The sequence below is a fragment of the Amborella trichopoda genome, chromosome 10, assembly GCF_054954075.1.
Source record: "Amborella trichopoda isolate Santa Cruz 75 chromosome 10, AtrichopodaSantaCruz75HAP2 v2.0, whole genome shotgun sequence".
NCBI lineage: Eukaryota > Viridiplantae > Streptophyta > Magnoliopsida > Amborellales > Amborellaceae > Amborella > Amborella trichopoda.
In genome coordinates this window covers 35,516,899-35,532,936 of record NC_142345.1, presented here as the reverse complement: position 1 = coordinate 35,532,936, position 16,038 = coordinate 35,516,899, and positions in this window count along the sequence as shown.

Below are 16,038 nucleotides of genomic sequence, written 5' to 3'. Positions count from 1 at the left end.
ACACCCAGTGATCTAATAAATCCATTTAATCCCAATCCCCATTTTTCTCATAATTTCTTGAAAAACTTGCCATTCTACTATGTCAAATGCTCTCCATGTCTAACTTGATAACTACTCTCGTCAACTTCTTTCAATGAATGCATTCATGGGCATTCAAAATGCTATCTGTAATCATACGATCTTGGATAAAGGCAGATTGCTCGCCAGAGATCACAAATGGAAGAATAAGTTCAGCCTTTCAGCAAGAACTTTTGCAATGATCTTGTAAAGACTAGATAATAGGCTAATGGGCCTAATATTTCCAATTTTAGCAATGATATATTTTTAAAAAATTAAAGAAATATAGGTCGAGTTTATATCTTTAAGCACTTTACCACTACCCAAAAATTCCCTTACCATAAGATCAACATCTTTTTTGAGAAATTCCAAAATTGGTGAAAGAAAATTAAAAGAAAATTATCTGGGATAGGGGCTTTGTCCCTCGGAAGAGCAAAAACTACCTTATTGACGTCCTCTTCAGTAACTTCCTTTTCAAGCTCCATAACAAGATAAGGAGGCAAACTCTTGAAAGGTACACCATCCAAATTAACACTAAACTGGAAGTCACTAGAGAATGACTTCTCTAAATGACTAATAATGGCGTTATCCTTACCTAAGGAGTCACCCTCTAGAACTCCAGGCATATTCAAAGCGGAGATGTCATTTTAGCTTCTGCAGGCATTCACAATTGCATGGCAGAATTTAGTATTTATCTTATTTTCTTTGAGCCATTTGAACCTAAACCTCTGCCTCCAATAAATTTCTTCCATTATGAGATAATAATGCAACTTATTTAACAAAGTATTCTTATTGATCACCATCTCTTCCAAAAGTAATTGATTTTCTTGAATAAAGTTCTCCAACATTTGAATATCATCAAGAGTAATGATCCTATAGGACCCTCCCCTACCCATATGTATAGGACTCCAAAGGAGCACCATTAAAGTTAGCATGGATCTCTAGAAAAGTTATCATATGGGTGTGGGACTTGATTTTTCTATAGATCCATGTCAAATTTAATGATGATTCTTTGGGGTCCTACACACATGGGTGGGGGCTACACAAATAGGTGAGGGAGGGTCCTATAGGATCATTTCTCGATCATTAAAGTGGTCTCTATCTTTCTTTTAATTTGATACTTAGTTTATTTCTTCCAAGCAATAATTTTATGCTTAAGGCAAATTAGTTTTTTTGTGAAGGATAAATGCAAAGCTTCCATGAACAAAACAACTGACCCATGTTTGTTTGATGATGTCAATAACATTAGGTTCCTCAAGCCGGTTTCTATCCAAACCAAAAGGTTTCGGCCCAACTATAATATCCTTAGTATGGAGACAAATAGGCAGGTGATCACACGATAGTTTTGTTAACACATTAACTTTAATAAATGGAAATGCTCTTTCCCAGTCCCCAGAAACAAGAAACCAGTCTAGCTTTGAAAGAATAAGCTGACTAGTGCAATTGTTAGACCAGGTGAAGTGAGCCCCCGTCACAGGGAGATTAAGTAAATCATTCTCCAAATTGGAATCATTAAACATATGCATATGAGAGTCATAACAAGAATAAGAAGAGATTTCATCATAATGACAAATTAAATTAAAATCTCTCCCAATGTAAACATGAAGCACAAAAGAAGAGATAAAACCCCAAAGACCATCCAAAAAAACACCCTTTAAACCAAGGGAATTTGGCCCATATACATTTATGAGTACCCAATGGAAGTCCCTGATACGGCTTTGGAAAGTGATAGCCAAAAAATGATAGCTTTAAAAACTTGGCTACAGAGAAGGGCAATAGGGTCACAAAAAACCCACAAGCCACCATAATTCCCTATAGCATCAATACCCTCGAAGCAAAAGACCTATTGTGCCAAAGTTGTTTAGCATCCAAAAAAGAAGTAGAATTACACTTTGTTTCTTGAAGAACAATAAAATAAGGTCTAGATTTAGAGACTAAGAAATTAACCTCCTTCTTATGGAGGTCATCGCCCAGACCACGTATGCTCCAACTGATAATCTTCATAGGTGAGAAGAGGATTCTCCAGGTCCCTTGAAGCCACCATCTTCATAGGGATTCAAAGATAAAGAAGAAGAGCTTTGCAACTGCTACTAGTGCTCGAAAGACTATAGGGTTCCGAAGCCTCAATATTGGAATTGAAGACTATACCACCAGAGGGACAAGAGATAGGGCCGCGTGCCGCTAATCTAGACAAAGAGCTAGGTGGCTAAAAGAAGGGCTTGTATTTAGTTTTCGATTGCCCTTGAGAAACAGAGCCAGAAGCAGCCTTCGAGATGTTAGAATTTGAGTTTCGCTGAGGACATATTAGCAAGATCTCTAGCAGCCTTGACAACTATGTCCATGGCTGATAAAACTTCTCTTAAAGGCAATTGGAAAGAAGCACCCATCTTGCCAAACATCTTTAGGTAAGCGACATGATCTACAAAGAGGTGAAGAGGGGATTGTGGCTTCCATCAGTTGATTTGAAGCTGGCAAAAGGGCCATCATAAATTCTTGGTTTTGTCCCTCCCTAGCCAAAGGTGCCACCAGGGATGTTCCCAACCCCACCGAAGGATCTCCAAAAGGTTCTTCATGTTCTTCAAGTAGGGTGTCTTTATGAAAAAAACATGACAATCCTGATAAATAGGCTTGTGAACATATTGAATCCCGAAAATCCACCAAAAAATAATGGCTAGTGGGCACGCTTGTTTTCTTATGGGAAACTTCTAAAGTCGAAATATAAATATTGGCAGAGGAAGATCCTGAGGAACTGACATGAGAAGGAATCGTTACGTGCCCATATAGCCTGCCAGATCTGGAGCCTAGAAAAGGGTCACTCAGTTTCACCATGAAAGGATGGGTCCAAGCGGGCTGATCATGGATTCCTCTAGATGAATGTCAAGAAGGCTTAGGTTTTTTAAGAGCATCAACCCAGGTTTCAGAGAGATGGTCATCCTTGGTATCAGTAACCTTCTACGGTTTCGAAGAAGATGTTAAAAAAGAATAAGGAACTTCAATCGTGAGCTCCATAAGAAAATGTTTCCATCCAAAAGAGAGGCAAATCTTTGAAGGAAGTGGTAATTTATTAATTTTTAGGTAGGTTATAAATTTTTACTCTAACAAAATAGAGATCTGACCCCACCATAAAATTCCCATCAGCATCAATTAAAACACAAGCAAGATTACCTGGGCGGGCGCTGAAAGATACCCAAATTCCATGCATGAAGTGGGATACCTCAAGAACGGATCCAACATAAGGTAGTAGGGGTAAGAGAGACATGGTCACTAGGTTTCCAAAGATCCACATAGAGAAGTTTATTTCTGACTCACCAGTGTTTGTGGATAAGAAGAACTCTGCGAACATCATCAACATAAGAGAGAAAAAAGGTAATCCTGTTACCACCAAAGGAACGGAGTCGCGGCGTTCATAAAAGAGGACAACCCACTACCTGTGTGAGAGATCAATCACCATCTCTCTTTCGTATAGAACAAACTTGCACACATCTCTCTCCAAAAATATAATTCTTCTTTAGATAATTTAGTAATACATTATGTCCAATTAAGTATGGTGGGTTTTACAACTGTCTTATAGAACTTCTTTTTCCGTTTTATTGATACTCAACAATCACATAAGACTTCAGAAGCACATCTCTACTTTGTCCATCCAACTCTAATTCTATGAACAACTTCTGCCTCCATATCTCATTTTAAATGAATTATCAATCAAAAATATAAAAACTAATCTCTTTTAAGTACTTCTTGGTCATCATTCTTAACTAATTCATCATTTCTACCCTTAGTAAGGATTCACTCGTTACCGCGAAAATGGTCACTCAATTAATATATAAGACACAATATGTTGTTAGTAATTGAACTAAGCTCTAAGAGCTTAGTTAGCTATTGCATTCACTTCTTTATTAAAAGGTTGGAGGGTAGGCTTCCTTTTTAAAGAGCCCAATAGTATTTCTTAGGAAAAGTTTACTTCATGGACTTTAATTTATTCAAAAAATATATTTTAGCCCATATTTTTGCAAATTTTTACATTGAGGTCTTATATTTTGTATTTTTATTTTTTTATTTCAGTTTTGCCTCCAGTTTGATATTACAAACATTGGACCGCTTTTTTTTATTTTTATTTTGACGATATTATGGTAGTCTGATGCCTCAGATATCGGATTGACCCATAGGCAGTCCAATATTGAAAACATCAAGAAAGAGAAAAAAGGAGAGTTTTCTAGGGTTTTCATAGCGAAGAGGCATGAAAGGAGTTATTTTTCTAGGGTTTTGCGGTGGAGCGGGTATGTGATTCAGTAGACACAGAGAGATGGGGAGAGAGATTTCTAGGGTTTGATTAGAGGGGAAAAACAGAGGTAGATTTCTAGGGTTTTGGTTAGAGAAAGGGAGAAGGGCCCAAGGTCCGACTTTCAGACACTAAAATGGAGAGGAATGGTGTTTAAATAAGAGTTTTAGACCATTTAGGGTTTCGGAGGGCACTTTGGATGGTGGATATTGATTTAGACCAACGGTTGTGATGTGAAGGTGGTCTGAGCTTTTTTTTAGAAATAACAGCACACCATGCTGCCCTACAACCCCATTGAACTTGGGGTGGCAACGGGTCAGGATTGGAACCGAAGACTTGGTCTCACCCAGACTCGGACCCGATCATGACTTAAGTTGAGTTGAAGTGGCTTGGACCCAAACCCAAGGTTTAGAAATTAAAAAACAAAATATTTGTTTCATAAATTATTTAGTAAATATATTTTATATAATTTACATAAGTTTGGGTTGGGTCGAGTCTAGATCAACCCCGACTTGGACCTGACCCAATCGAAAGGGTCCATACTAAACCAAGTTAATTAGACTTGGAGCCCCCACTAGGTCCAAAACCCAAACTTGGTTCGGATCGACCTCCCGTGGCGGGCCAACTCGACCATATTACCACCCCTACATGTTACCATTTCCGACAGTTGAGATTGGTTGTAGCAGACATAAAAGGTGTGGTTGTGTAAGCCATCAAATAGTATTATCTGGATCACACTAGCCACAAAACTGATGAGCGGTCTTGTCCAATTAAAATCAGTACGACTACTAGTCAAACCAATTTAATTGAAATTTAAAATTATATAAAAAAAATACAATAACTTAAAGGGTAAGGTCTATATAAGGTGCTCGCTTTGAACAATCAAATTAAGACCCACCTCAAAACCTTGTTGGATAATGCAATTTTTGTATTAAAACTTTTAAGATGGCCTCGAAATCCATTTCTAACCCCCCTAACTATATAATTTAAAGCTAAAAAAATGGTACATATTGAGAGGATCTACAAACAATAAAAAATCTTAATAATAGATGGTCTAGATAATTTGATATAAGGTGTTTTACTTTTAAGACTTGAAGCTCTCTTTTTTGTATCTATATGCTGAAGTCCAAATGATTAATTGGTGATATTTTGAGCGCCATAACAACCTTTCTAATGGTTTTTTGAGTTGTGCCTCTCTTCTACAATATAAGGTTAAAACCTTACATAAAATTTTCTAATTTTAAAATATGTAATAGATGAAAAAATAAACCAATTTTGTTCAATAGGTGGAATCAATTGAAATCGATAGGTCAGACCAGCCAAAACTAGTTTAACATTATTTTTACCTGATCATTGACAAAATCACTTTTTACTTTAGATCAAACTAACAAAGTCATTGGTCAACGGTCTAACCAATTGGAACACCAAACGTTCCAATCTTAATAACTATGGTATCAACCATAGATAATCAAAGTAAGGTGCACCTTTAAATTGTGTCCAAAGATGCAGTATTGGTGTTTGAAAATCATTGCAATGGCCCTAAAAATTTATATTCACCTTTAATTATAAAATTTAAGCTCCATGTGGATCAATTAAATCTATAAAAAAATTGGAATTCTTGAAAGTGGATGGTTTAAAAAGGGAGGTACATGATGCATTATGTCCAGTACTTGAAAAAATCTTCTTTTTTTGTTTATTTTTTATTTTCTATCTATACATCTCGATGACTAGATGATTAATTTGGAGGGTTTTCAAACGTTGAAATAACTTCTCCCAGGTGGATTTTTTAAGTATACTTCTCAACTATAATATATGTCTCTCTTAACAAGAAAAGTACAAGGAAAGGAAAACTAATATGTGAACAACGTTTTCCCACTTCACGTTTAACTGAGTGGGAAAATTGTTATGGAAATTCATCAAAGTACATAAAAGAGATAACTATTTAACATTTTATTCATATTTTTATTGGGATTGCATGTAATGAAACCATTTACCTTTAATATAAGGTGGTCACAATTCCTTACAATCATTTGAAGTGAAATTTGATAGCTTGGATGTGTCACAAAGTTTGAAAAAATTTCTTTTGAAGTTTAAGCATGGTCAATAAATAATTGCAGCCACCTAATTTCACATCCAATGGTCAAGATTTTTGTGGCCACCTTGTATCAAAGGTAAAATAACCTCATTCTATACTTTCCTATTTTTATTTAATGTCAAATATATATAGCTAGAAAAAAAGAAGAAAATAAATTGTCAAATTGTTGAAAATTTTGTTGTATTTTGATAAATTTCCAAATTTATAATTCTACCTCAACCACCGCAAATGAACAGTACCGATGGCATAAATCACGTATTTTGCCAATTTAGAAATAAAATATTTTTGATTTGGGGCATGGTTAGTTTGTTTAGGTTAAAACCCTAAAAATAAGTGGCTACCACTCAAATGTATTCCGTGCCCAAGCTTTATGAAAACAAAATAAACCCTCACTTCAAATCCTAGTCCAGAAAGTACTTTGGGTGTTAGAAATTTCTATGACGGCACTAAAATCAATTTTCAACAACGAAAACAAAATTTGAAATTCAAATATTGGTATAGATTTTGTAGATATGTGCCTAGATAATTTGATGCAATATATACTATTTTTGATCTTGAAATCCTACTTTTTGTTTCACAACCATAATGTCGTCGAAGTCGAGATGATCAATGTCAAGGTTTTCCAGTACTTGGCTTGCAATTTTCGGTAAGTTATGAGGTGAGGATTTACTTAATATGATCTTTGGGGTTCATTTCCCTCTCTAGTTAACCTTTCAATGACAAGGACAACTCAATCCATATGTACTAGAAAAAAACCAATGCCTCAAGATTGAATAGATACTGTATAATTTTTGAAGGGCTAAATCTAAGTATCACAAAACTCAAGATTTAAATTTTTCTTTCAAAAATAATTATCTAGCAATTCTTATGTGGTTCCAGATATTTAGACTGAAAAAATTATTCTACGTAGGTGTTTTAAGCGTGGGAGTAGACACACGATAGTGCTCCCACGGGAGCATAATACATGTGCATCATTATAATGTTATCTTCATTCATTCCAAACTTTTGGCGCGATTCGGGAACTCCAAATAGCTACTCCCGTATGATGCAAACTGTAGCAAATAAGCAAACATTTTACATCATGTTCAAAAGGGATTGAGACATTTCCTAATTGAACGGTTGGGTGCTCCAAACTTGAATGAGTAAACATTTCTCTTGCTTTTATTATTTGCTCTCTACAATGTCAAGAATTTTATTTATTTTTGACAAGAATACCATCTTTTATTAAATCAAATGGATCTTACAGTACAAAGTCAAAATAAAGCATCCTAAACAATCATAGACTCTAGCAAAGCACATGTTTTTGCCAATCCATCTGCAACATCAACCGCCTCTCTATGGACATGATGAAAACACACCGACCACTGAGATGTAATCTCCAAAATCTGCAGTAAAAAAGATCTTCAACGCCATGAATGGCCTAGATATCTTATTGCATGCTTTAAGCACATTAAGCGAATCCCCTTCAATTACTCAAGAGTTACCAAGCTATCTTTCCTTCCAAATTTTAACTCTTTGCAGAAAAACGACCATTTGCAGCAAAGCAAATTTTAACTCTTTGCAGCAAAGGTCTTGCGTAGCAAAATACCACATGGCCTTTGCTACTACGATATACACCACTCACCCCTGCCACACATAGACTTCCTAAAGATGAGCCAACATAATTCAATTTGAAACATCCTGCCTATGGTGGTTGCCTAGTATTCCTAGGTCTAACCTTAATGAAATTCAAAGTGATAAGGTTAGCCAAATTCAACTCAAAGATCACCTTAGAAACACCCAAACCTTCCTTAATTATACTGAACCAACTCCAACCTTAAGATTTTATCATTCATGTTTTGGTCAATTCTAGCTTTTAGAGGAACTTTATATGATAAGACTATTTACCTCTAGTATAAGGACACAATTCGAGAGGATATATCACAATAGTCCACAACAAAAAAAACTCTTCAACCATGAGCCATAGTAAATAACACATTTCAACCATGAAATATATGATTGTAACCTTCTTGTACCACAAACAAACTTTTTGCAACAAAAGTAACCAGTTCTATTGTGTATTTCCCCTTGAAATCCATTGCCATCTTAGTTCTTTTAAAAAATGCTTCCTTTCAACTCACTAAGAAGCAATCTTTTTCCATTTCAAATGAAGCCAAGTTTACACTTCATTTCAAGCAAATTGAGGCACACTCTAAGGGCTTCTCTAACTTGAACTGAATGGTTCACGTCATTTTTATATGGGATCCCAATAGGTAGACCTGCATTTTTATAAAACATAGAGAAATAAAAAAGACTTAGTAAGAGTCGCAATAACATCTTTTGTTTTTTATTAAAAAACGAGAATAATATATTCAACTCCAAGCAATGTTTGGAATCCAGTGCTAGGAGTGAAAGAATGGGTCAAGTTTTTTAGATGCACTAGCACCAGTGCCCATTAGGGTTATCCAGAATCTGAGGTCGAGATGATCGATCATAATTAGAAGAGGTTGTTTCAATGCCAAAAATCCTCAAATCGGTCATCTTGACCTCAGATTCTGGATAACCTTGATGGACACTGGTGTTGGTGCATCTAAAAAACTTGACTCATTATTTTTATCGTATTGCTAGTTTTAAATCGGATATTTTTTGTGCCCCGTTGTAGCTTTAAATCGGATACTCTTTCCCTTTTTCTATCGCATTTTTAGTATGAAGTCGAGACGATCGATCATAATTAGAAGAGGTTGTTTCGATGTCAAAAAGCTTTAAATCGATTTATACACCAAACTAACAATGCGATAGAAAAAGGGAACAACCTTTGTTTAATTAATGGAAAAAATTTATACACATTGTACAAGTTTGTCCAAATAACATCAACATGCCAAAATTACAAGGGTGCCCTGCCCATAACATAGTATGGATGATACAACAAAAATATTAGTTATTCTAAGATAAGGGCAGAGGAATGCCAATTGTGAAAATTTGAGCAACTTCAAGGATCCTCTAATAAGGCAAGAAAGATCAAAGTCAAGTAATTGAACCAATCCATATGAAAAGAGCTTCAGTAGTCAATGAAATCATAACTATTAACAAATGTCAGCCAAAAACCCAAATATATAGCTCTCGGTTTAATGAAAAGAACTAATAAGGATGTAGAAGCATACAAGATTAATAAAATAAATGAACGGTAAAGCGTCCATATGATGTGGACGCTTAAATATTGCAAAGCACCTTTCAATGGTTTATATTGAATCGAGTTTCATCGAATAGCCCAAAAAGAGTTTATAATTTGTGTAACTCAAATTGGTGACTGAGAAAACATGTCAATCGTTTGAATCAAATAGTGAAACTAGGGCATATCCATCTGTTTTTCCCTAAATTTTTGTGTAACGGAATTTGTAAAAACAAATTGTCTATAATGGCAGCTGAACCTTGCTCCTAGCTTGTCGACTAAGTTGTAACACAATCCTACCACAATTAGAATAAACCATACAGGAGTAAGACTAACATGGAAAATAATAACAAGCAAAAAAAATATGAAATTTTGCAACTTGACAAGTCAAATTGACATGGTTAAGTTTTTTTGACTCAAAATGGATTTTTATTCATTGATTTCTTCGGTGTTAAAGATATAACGATAACAAGCTATATGCAAAGATGCCTTACCAGGTGCCTTATTACCTCGATTAGGGCCTCTTCTTCTGCACTTGCAGGAGGCAAAAAACCACAATGACATGTAAATTCATGGTAAAGTGTAAGTTCATGGTAAAGTTTCAACTAAAAACCTGGAAGGTTGGAACCATCCAGAAATATAGCTAAAACCATCCAACAGATATGATAAAACATGATTATTGTGTAATGGCTCCCAAAAGCACACCCATATTTGAATTAACAATCCCAGTGACTCTAGCTCAAACTATGGAATATAAGATGCCATTGAACATCCATCCATGTTCAGCGAAGCAACACAACAAGATCCAAAAAGAAAAATAAAATCTCTAGAGGGCTTTTGACCACTTCATAGAGCTACCCAAACCTATACACAAGAATGAATTTTCACTTATGGACTAACTTTTCAAAAGAATGTATTGCTCATATGTATTCACGCAGGAAAACTCAAACCATGAGAAACTCCTTCCTATGAAGTCTCATCAAGGCCATTAAAGAATGGATCCTTGAGAAGCTCTGTGGCATTCTTATATATATATATATATATATATATATATATATATATATATATTTGGTACTGAGGAATTTTAAAGACGTAAATATCTATTATAATTTATATCAACCTAAATGTTAGGCCGAATACCCTTGATTGGAGCCTTGAAGCTTATACATCACAATCCTAGAAAGACAAATATACAGATAAAATGGAAAGATATCAATACCATAGGCATATGGGCCAGTATACATGACTATTTGCAGGGGGTACTGTCTGTGGTCTGCTCTTTCTTCAAATCATTCTGAATCAACAACTTTCTCTCTCTATATCAGATTTTTACACTTTAGATCAAAGACCGACAACATCAATGGTATGTTCCTTATCTGACAGTGAATAATACAATTACTTCTCTTATCTCTCTCTACCACACATGAAAATTGAAGGAGTGGCACATATCCCACCAATTCCCTCTCTATCAGTACATGTGTGTGTGTATGTACATTGTCTGGGGGTCGAACTAGACTTCACGAATTGATAAGGAAGATTATCTATGAGCCTCATCCATTTGTTGATGACTTATCTTTATCTTTCACGATTTGGTTAAGATGATAATGTTGTATCTTTGTTTGAATTTAAACGCGCTCGCAAGGGCCTTCATGATAAACATGTCCTTGATTGGTTTCTATCTTATTTGATGTTCGAATTTGAATATGCAACTTTCAAGATTCACCATGTCATTGCACGAGAAAATTAAGTAAATCTGTTACCTTTGTTTTTCCTTGGTTAGTCTGCAACACAGTATCGTCATGTCTTTGTATTTCTTTTGTCATTTTCTATTGACGAGTCTATTTGTCACAAAATTTGGAGAGATGATAAAGGACTTAGAGATGAATACAATGATCTAAACCATATTTCAAATGGGTCACAGATGATGGAGATATGGTACATCCAAGGCAACCCCTTCATATATGAAATTATAATAGCAAATCCAGGTGTTGCGGGCACAACCACTTCCACCACAAGGGATTAGAGACCCTGTGGATATGATAATCTTGCGGAAGGGACTATGACACACATTTTAACTAAAATTGAGCTCAAGATTCTCCATATATTGAGAGATACTATCCATCAGCAGTCAAGCTTTTGCACAATTTTTATTACTACTGTTGTAGAGCTTGTTGTTTACTCTTAAGAGAATAATATAATACTACACTTACATGGTTCGTAGGACATCGAGTTAGGAATCTAATGGTCCAGGTCCCATGAGAAAACTCATCGTATATTGAGAGAAATATCAAATTTGGTGGCCGGAGGTCATCTTGGCTATGGTCTAACAGTAGGCGCATATGCATTTGGATGCTGATGAATATGGACAATAGGTTAAACCAACTCCAAATATTGCGAAACTTTTGGGAGAGTGATATAATTCTTCAAATATAATTTCCCGAAAGTTTCGGATCAATACCAAAACATCAAGTTTGACTTTGTCAATCAAGGCGTATCTTGACTGTTAATGAATACGGATGATGGGTTAGGTCAACTTCGAGCGATGTTGATTTTTGGACTATAGGCATATGAAGCCTCATGAAATATATTTGCAAATATACACCTCATTGTGATATGGTAAGGTTTTTTATGTTCTGTCTATCAAACACTCTATCCTTGCAGATAACAGATTCAAAAGACATATCTTACCGCATCAAACTCTTCTGATATCATGTGAGCAGACATCTATTAGCCTCAAGAGTATATGTGTCTCAGAGTTTATCTCAAACTGAGATGACTTGATGGTATCTTATGGTCATTCATTAGCAATAATACACATATGCGACCAATGGCGGAATCAAAAGTATATCATACCGCATCAGACTTCATCCGATATCATGTGGAGAGGCATGTATAAGCCTTGTGAGTATATGTATCCCAGAGTCTGTCTCGAATGAGATGATTTGATATATTTTATGACTGGCTTTAGTCAAGATGCACATCCTTAATTGACGATGGATTGGAAATTATGTTGTACCACATTTAATTCCTCCAATATCATGTGGAGATGCTATATTGCCTTAAGCGTATATGGAACCTAAAATCTGTTTCAAATTGAGATGTCTTGACACAGTTTATTAACATTGGCCAGTAGCCAGGACATACATGGACTGACCGACGACCAGGACCCTCAAGGCATATTGGGGCCTTCATATGATGAGTTTTAAGCATATCATATCTGCATATCACATTAGGAGCATATATTTTCATATATTTTAAAAAATCGACATGTATAGTTTATTCATAGTCTGTCAGGATATCAATCTCGTGCCCCTTCAATATTTGTCTCAAGGTCACGCTCATATGTTTATTAGTACATCAAAATGTATTTAGTCTTGTATGATGACTAAAAATACACCCAACAGTCTCTCCTTAACTTTCTCTCTCCCGATCTCTCTCTATATGCTGTATAAAACTATACACAACAATAATAAACATAAATGTTTCAATTTAGTATGTCATCTACTAAGAGGTAGCACTTGTTTACCCCCAAAAAAGAAGCCCTACCATTTCAATTAAATATACTGTCCATTAAGGGCTAGCACTCCTCAACCTGCTTTGAAAGAATAATTTTTCTCTCTTTCTCCTGTCTCATGATGAATATCCCTCTTCTTCCTCTCTCGTGATGAATTTTCCTCTCTTCCTCTCTCTCACAACTTTTTCATCCTATCCCTCTCTTCCCCATGTCTTTCTCCTCCTAGGATATCCCTTTTCCCCTCTCTTCTCAATAAGAGTCTCGCGTTATTTTTATGCTGTGTGTTCCATCCCTTAACTCATACTTAATAATGTAGTATAGATCTCGTCCCTCTCGCCCCCCTCTCCCTCTCTCTCACCATATCTTTTTCCTTCTAGAATATCTTCCCTCCTCTCGTCAATTAGGTCCCTTGTTATTTTTGCGCTTCGTGTCATCCTTTAACTCATACTTAATAATGTAAAATAGATATAGGGAATTTATATGCGTGTTAGGTGCGGATTGAACTCATTATTTGCTTGCACACCAACTAACAAAGTAAAAACTCACTAGTTATAATATACTTTACTTTCATAATATACAACAAATGTACAAAACTAACACTTATAAAACTCCACTCTCTCTAAAGAACGAATGTTGAGACTTAATTTTAAAATTGGTAATTTTCCCAAATTCGTAAACCTTAAGGACCACAATAACTTACTAAGACTCTATACTAACATTTTTCGTAGTTTGAATGCCCAGAAACTAGCACACTGACATAGTCCTAGCCTCATAAACCCCTCATTACTAGTCGAATTGGGCAAAATTTGATTCTAAATTATAAATAGATCAATAGCTTTCTTATGGTCTAAGTTGTCTAATTTCGATATGTGGTTTGGAAGTTATGGCCCGTACAATTTCGTTTACTAAAACTTCTAGAAAGTTCCATACACCAATAGTGATTTTGTCCATCCCAAAAAACTTAGATGATAGTGGGAGCCTCGTCCAACCTAAAACTTGCCTAGAAACACCTTAGATAGCAGTGGGACTATTGTCTAAACCAAAACTGACAAAAATTCCATCCATACGACGATGAGATTGTTGTTTGATCTAGATAAGCCTAAACGACAGGAGGATTATCGTCTAGTCTTTTTTTTTTAGAATTCCAAAAAATTATGAGATAATTCGTGGGATAATTATTGGAAACACATTAGAACGCATGAGACGGTTTATACAAAGGCCCAAAATACGACCAACTCATCATATAAGCTTTACTGAACACCTTACTCATAACCCTGATCTTAGAGAGAGAAAAACCCTAGGCTAGTCAAAACCCTAGAATACCCTAGGTCATCCAGAAAACCATAATTTAGTAAAACCCTAATTTCAACCATTATTAAACCCTTGCCATTGTTAAACCTAACCCTAGGGAGAAATACCTAGGCACTATTTAAGAAAAAGTGAGTGAGCATGGTGTAAACAACCCGTGGTCTGATACGAGTACCAACTCGGGTCTTCGAGTGTATTGAGCCGATCTTATATTTTATTTTTCTTTTTTTTAAAATTTTAGTTTAAATTTTATTTTTTATATTAATATAGTTTGTTTTAATTTTTAAGGTTTCTGATAAGATTTTTAGTGATTTTGTCCCAGATCTTCCAACAGTTCTCAAAGAATCCCCAGCTCTCTAGGTGTGTTTTCTTTTTGAATTGTAATTTGATGGACCCTATGAATTTCTGCCTATCTTTTGTTTTAATACGTTCAAAGCATAAATTTGGTGGGATTTCATCTGAGATCTTGCTAGATTTCATTATAAACAACAAAATTCTCTCTCTCTCTCTCTCTCTCTCTCTCTCTCTCTATCTCTATCTCTCCGACTGATTCTCTTTAATCCACAAACTCCATAACACCGCTCTCTCTCTCTAGCCAACCATTTATCTTTGATCCACAAACTTGGGTTGTAAATGGGTGGAGTAGATCCTTATTCGGACCCAATCCGCTGGGGTTCAAATAAGACTTTGACCTAACATGAGCCTTGGTTGGATTTAGGTTAAGTGGTTTATACCCTGAGTTATAGAGTTGAGCATGTATATGTCAAAAATTTCATTTGTCTATACTACAATAGTAAGCCATAGTTCAAGGTGGGACACATGTCATAGTAATAAAAATGGGCCTTGTGCTTAGAGAGGATGTAACACATGTAACTTTTAAGGAGGGCAAAAGTTTATATAGAGCCGAGGCTCCAAACAATCAAATTTGAGCCTACCTCAAAAATTTCACTAGAAGAAGTTGTTTTGAGGCCCAAATATCATCAAATTGATCATCTCGACATCAAGATGCATGGACATGAGAAAACACTGGATTTCAAGTTGTGAAAATAGTATATTTTGTAATGCAGTTTTGGACCATTAATTTTTAAGATTTTCAAATTTTCATAGATCTGTCGATCTACACTATTTTTAAAGCTTTAAACTTTATAAATAAAAATGAAAATGTATTTTAAGGCTATCACAAAGATTTCCAATATTGAAACCACATTTCTCGAGAGTATTTGAAGGTAGGGTATAATTTGATTGTTTAGGGCCTAGGCTCTATACAAACTCCACCCTTTAAAGAGAATGGTTTAGGGGACATTTGGGATAGCTAGATTCCTAGGATGTTACCACTTTAAAGTTTTTAGGAAAAATATTTGAGTCTCTCTCTACAATTTACTCCCTATAATTTAAGTGGGTCTATCTTCTTCTCTCTAAAGTGCAACTCACCCCAAACTATCTAATTTGATATGTAATGAGTGAGATTGTTTATAAGCTCCATGTATAAAAAATAAATGATAAATGGTCTTTTTGTAGACAATTCTATAATAATATAGTTATAAATCAATACAAAATGACAGTTAAAAGCATTCAATGCTTAAATTTTTTTTTTTTTTTTTTTAATGCCTCGGATTGAGCTAAAATCTTAGGTACCT